The sequence below is a fragment of the Thamnophis sirtalis genome, unplaced genomic scaffold (assembly GCF_051295495.1).
Source record: "Thamnophis sirtalis isolate CommonGarterSnake01/CBP01778 unplaced genomic scaffold, rThaSir2_p1.2 scaffold_3, whole genome shotgun sequence".
NCBI lineage: Eukaryota > Metazoa > Chordata > Lepidosauria > Squamata > Natricidae > Thamnophis > Thamnophis sirtalis.
The window spans coordinates 81,016,683-81,022,768 of NW_028261383.1; positions in this window are offsets into that span (position 1 = coordinate 81,016,683).

Sequence of the window (6,086 nt, forward strand, 5' to 3'; positions counted from 1 at the left end):
TAAGAGATAAAGAGATTGCTAGGTCTATTCATAAGCCAATACCCCCATCCAAGATCCAACAAAGGTAGAATTAGCCCTCAACAATAGGAATTGCCCAAAGCCCCTTCATTGCATCACCCAGCACATTTACACCAAATTTGACTCAGACAAACATGATCCCACACAGCCCCATGGGACTTTGACAGCAGCCAATAGGATACATGCTCATACATGCCCTTGCCACAGGAACAGGAAGCTCAAGTTCAAAGCCCAAGAGAGGGTATAAACAACACTCAATCTCCACTCTATGTGGTCAGCTACTCAGAATCACATGTGCTTGGTGGTTCTGCTTCACCATTAAACCATCCTTCCAAGCAGCTTCCATGTTTCCAGTGTCTTTCTCCCCACTTGGAACTGAACCCAGGTGGACATTTCTTCCAACAGAAAGAAGGAGGGAAGGAAGAAGGGAAGGAAGGAAGAAGGGAAGGAAGGAAGGAAGGAAGGAAGGAAGGAAGGAAGGAAGGAAGGAAGGAAGGAACCAGTGCTAGCAATAATGGTGCAACTTACACTCCAGATTCCAGTACGTTGTTTAGCTAACATTATGTTTTACTTTATAATAATTAAACTTTAAAAAATGTAATACCTACCTTAAGAGTAGAGGAAGAAAAACTGATGGATTACCAAACACAGATTAAATTTCTGATGATTAATTGGGAAGTGTCATGATTCTTTATGGCAACAAAGTTATAGTGTCTGCATTTTGATATTTTTCTGATAAAAATACTGTTTTGCATTAGACATAGAGCAGAATGACAAGAAATACAAATTGAAATCGCAGGCTATTGCAGATCGTAATCTCTTGCTGTATGAAAATCTAGAAAGGTGGCTATCTTTTTCAATTGACTTGACAGGACAATATAAAAACAGTGGTAAATTGTGCTGTTATATTTTGGCGATTAGGAAATGGTCCTTAGTGGTTCCTCATTCTGAAAAATTTGGTCAGGAGCTTTAGATTGAGTGGAACATTCCTCTGATGGCTTTCATACATATTTTGCTTCACTATTCTTTTTCTTGATACAGATATGTATAAAAGGAGATTATTGGAGAATATTATTTCCCCCCATCTGGGAGGGGGAAGGTGAGATTGCTTTAAGTATAGTACACAGTAAGATTGCAATAATTGAATGTGATAGAGAAGAAGAGGCTAGGAAAGTGAGTTTTCAGGGATTTCTTTGTTTCAAAATAGAATAAGATTATGGGAGATTCAAAACACTGGGAGAGCACTGGTTTGAGTAGGACACTGCTATGATTATGTACTTATGTTTCAACCAACAGTTTTTAAAATAGAAAACAATGTTTGTAGTGTATTCAGAGTAATTGATCTTTATTTTTTTTTAAAAAACCCACAGAGTAGCTTTCCATGATGAAAATAAACCTGTGTTTATAAACTTTGGGGGTAGGGAACAGTAATTACAATGGCAGTCTTGTTTTCAGTTAGCCATTGGCATACCCTTGCAATCAGAAAAGAGAAACCCTCCCTGAATTTAGGATAACCTCTTCTCTTCCTCAGATAGGCGTTTTACAGTGTAAAGAGAAAAAGAATATTTGTTGCCATGCTCTTTAAAAAACGAGAAGGGTGGCTATTGATTACAAAATAGCTGTTACTTGTAGGCATGATTAAAATAACAATACAATTTAATGCTCATTTTTAAAGAACAGCCATGTTGACTAATGGCAATTATTCGAAGTAAACCTGTAACTCATGGGTAATCACTGTTAAATATTGACAACAAAAGCCATTTTCTATGCAAAAGATGAATAAATCTATGAGAGCCCACTGGAAATTGCAGGCCTTGCATCACATCCCAGGTGATTCACCGTGCCACTCCACAAATTTTCATTCATTTGCAAAGACTTTAACTGGCATACTGTGAAGCGTATTGAGAAGGTCACAGACATGCAGGAAATCATACACATAGGATTTGATATTCTGTGCAAGCCAAGCTAATAGTATCAGAAAATATAAAGCAACGAAAATATGGGAAATTGAAAAAAGTCCCCTGGTTGCTTCAGTTCTAAAAATGAATTCAGTACATAATCTAAACATTTTCTGGCATATCAAGCCTGAATACTAAGTGCTTGCTGAAGGACTATATATAGATACAAAACATAGCCAAGTGAGAGAGAACCACCCACAATCATTGTCCAAACCTTTAAAAATTCAGACATGTGTTAGTGAATTAATTTCTGCTGCTGTTTGTTTCTCTGTTTGTTTGGGAATGATTTCGTGTACCCACTTGGGGGTCAAGTGGATTTTGTTTGCAGCAGATGTCACAAGAATAGAGGGAAATAAATAGGCTAAGAGCATGAACCATATAGATGCAGAGTCTACCTTACACTCCAGCCACCTCAAACTTGTGAAGGAACCTTAAAATGGATCAATCTTTCATATACTGCCTGCTCTGTCCAGTGATTTTGTAATGGATAGGTGAAAGCCAGGGGTGGGTTTCAGCCGGTTTGCACCGGTACGCTAGAACCTGTTCGTGAAAATTAGCGTACCTTTTGAAACCTGTTCATCTGGTGGCACAGTACTGGAACGAAAGGAGGTTACGTAGCTGAGGGCAAAGGAGCCTGCAGCTTCCTTCCTTCACACCTTTGGGAAGTGGGGGGAGGGCTTTCTCGCACGCCTTCTGTTTTCTCCGAAGGCATGCGAGAAAGGCCCCCCCCCCATTGCCTGGCAGGGAAGCGAGCCCCGGACCTCATCTCTGCCTCTTTCCTAGAGAGCTGGCTTCGGGGATGGCCAGCCTCTACTGTCACTGTGCCCTTCACTCACCTTCCATCCGGAAGCTCTGCTGGTGGGGCGCCTCCCATTTCGCCTCCCGAGAGAAGCTCAGGAGAGACGTACAAATGACTGCAACTCGAGGCTCCCAAGGACCCTGGACACCGGGGGTGGGGGTGGCGCCCGCTGCTGCTGCTCCCGGTAACGCAGGCTTCTTGAAGAGCATTAAGTTGCAGGCGCACTGATTCCAGCAGCTGTGTTTTGCCTTGAAACTTGCTGTCCTGGCAACCTGAAGGGGACATTCTCCACAGGTGCTCCCAACCTTATCCCAGAGGAAATGAGGACAGCTTGGTGCAATTTGGCACCTCCCGACTCCCCTCAGATCATCGGGGGGGGGGCTCACACGTCTGCTCGCTCGTGTGGCCTGCGTGCTTCCAGCAGGAATGGGAAGTGCGGGGATCTTAATGTAATAGGGCAGGGGAGGATGGAGCAGGAGGTTCCCTGGTGCTCATGGCCACGGCCACTGCCTGGGAGAAAATCAGCTGGACTCTCGAGCGAGCCAAGACGCAAGCAACAAAATGGGTCACCGCGGGCATAAAAAGTGCCGTCTGATCCCCTCCCACGGTCCGGGAATCAACCAACCAAATAAATAAAGTTAGCTTTGCTTCCTTGTGTGGCAAGAAAGGAAGTTGCCTGAGATGCTGCTGGGAGAATGTCCCCTTTGGGTTGCCGAAAAAGCAAGTTTCAAGGCAAAACGCAGCTTCCTTGTGTGGCAAGAGAGAAAGTTACCTGAGACGCAGCTGCATTTTGCCTTAAAACTTTCTGTTCCGGTAACCCAAAGGGGACATTCTCCCAGCGGCGTCTCAGGCAACTTTCTCTCTTGTCACGCAAGGAAGCGAAGCCATATTTGTTTATTTAACCTTCCACTCCAGCCTCCCCTGCTCTACTACATTAAGATTCCCGTGCTTCCCATTCCCACTGGAATCATGCAGGCCATGCGAGCGAGCAGGCGAATGAGGCTCCTTGATGATCTGAGGAGATCTGGGATGCGCCCAGCCATCCTCACTCCTTCCCGGTTAAGAATGGGAGCGCCTGAGATGCCACTGGGAGAATGTCCCCTTTGGGTTGCCAAGACAGCAAATTTCAAGGCAAAATGCAGCTGCTGGAATCGGTGCGCCACTGCACCTGCAATTTAATGCTCTCCAAGAAGCCTGCGTTACTGAGAGCAGCAGAAGGAGCAGCAGCGGGTGCCACCGCCACCTCGGGAGCCTCGAGTTGTGGCCATTTGCGCATCTCTCCCGAACTTCTCTTGGGAGGTGAAATGGCAGTCACCCCACTGGCAGAGCCCGCAGGTGAAAGGGAGTGAAGGGTGCAGTGATGGGAGAGGCTGGCCATCCCCAAAGCCAGCTCTCAAGGAAGGAGGCAGAGATGAGGCCCAGGGCTCGCTTCCCTGCCTCCTTCCTCTGAGAGCTGCAGGTGGCAGGGGAAATGAGGCTTCTTTGCCAGCTTCCCAGCTGGAAAACAGAAATTTTCACCAACTGGAAGGTATGTGTGTATGAGAGAGAGAGAGGGTGGGGCAAGAGAGAGAGAGAGAGAGAGAGAGAGAAAGAGTAAGAGAGAATAAAAGGAAAGAAGAGGGAGAGAGAGAAAAAAAGAGAGGCAAAGAGAAAGAGAAAGAAAGAGAAAGAGAAAGAAGGAAAGAGAAAGTAAGTGGGAGAGAGAGAGACAAGAAAGAAAGAAGGAAGGAAGAGAAAGAAAGGAAAGAAAGAGACACACACAGGAAAAAGAATGGAAGGAAGGAAGAAAAAGAAAGGAAGGAAAGAAAGAAAGTGGGAGAGATATATATAATAAGAAAGAAGGAAGGAAGGAAGAAAGAAGAAAAAGAAAGAGAACTTATGATCACAATTGAGGCCAAAATTTTGGTTGCTAAGCAAGAGCGTTGTTAAATGAGTTTCACCACATTTTACAAGTTGCCCACTCCTATCCAGTCACATGACCGCCAAGCCATGCCCACAAAATAGGCCACACCTACAGAATAGGTTCTAATTTTTTTTGAAACCCATCACTGAAGAAACCCACCTCTGATTGTAGATACGTGAACAGATGCTTTCTGTTTCCTATTAGACCAGGGGTGTGAAACTTGATTTCATTGAGGGACACATCAGAATTGTGTTTGACCTTGGGGGGGGGGGGGGCTGAGGCAGAGGTTGTTTGCTCCTGGTTCGGCTAAACTGGTAGTGGAATTCAGGCCTGGGTCGCAGAACCTGCAGCAACCCAGGCTTGCCACCCCCCGAACTGCTTCCCTTGCCGCCAGTGGGCCATCACCATTTTGGTTTTTAGTGACTGCAAGTGCGCAGTTCACTGTAAATTGTTCTGCACATGCAAACTGGGTGTGGCCAGTTTGATGTCACTTGTGTCGGTGCCTGTAGTGGCCTGAATGCTCTGCCAGTGAAAAGGAGGTCCCAAGCTCCATTTTCGGCTGCGATGGACTCCTGCAACTCTCCACCAGCAAAAACGGAGTTCGGGAGGGCTGTGCGCCGCCCTCATGAGCTCCATTTTCACTGGCAGAGGCACTGGGGGGCAGTCCTTTGCTATTTCCAACGCGGCCCCACGGGCCAGATCTAAGCACTCTGCAGGCTGGATTCAGTCTGCGGGCCTTGAGTTTGACACCCCTGTATTAGACAGTATCTCTTACAAATGGCCATAGGAAACTAATACTACACTAATGGATTCTGTTCTGTATTTAAACAGCAGCTACTTGCAATCAGTATCTTTTTAGAAATTTAACCATTGCAAGCAATGTTTTTCTTTTCATATATTGCAGTCCATCTAGAATTGCTTACAATACTTCCTTTGCTTGTTCTGCAATGCATTATGACCTGCAGTATAATTTGCATGGGTATCTGCACAGAGGAGCGAAGGGACACATGATATTATATGCAATGACTTCATTACACAAACACTGTATGTACTTGCTCTGGCCCGTGTTTCTCCCCAACCTCCTCACTGTCCAACTCTGCGGTCAGCTCCGCAGGCCGCCAGCAGACCACAACACTAGGTGTCATGTCATCACTCCTAATTATACTATTTGTGCAACAATGCCATGCCGTGTGTGTCATTATTTAGATGTGATTGTAACTTTTTAGGGATCCCATTTTGAATTACCCCAAAGAAATGAAATGTGAAATGATCAATCTTTGCTGCACCTGAAGAGTATATTCAGATATTCTCATTCATTTTACAATCTTGCATTGGATTATGGATGTCCATAAAAGCTGGGAAACATTTGTATATGAAGCATATACAAATACTACCACAAGTAAAACTA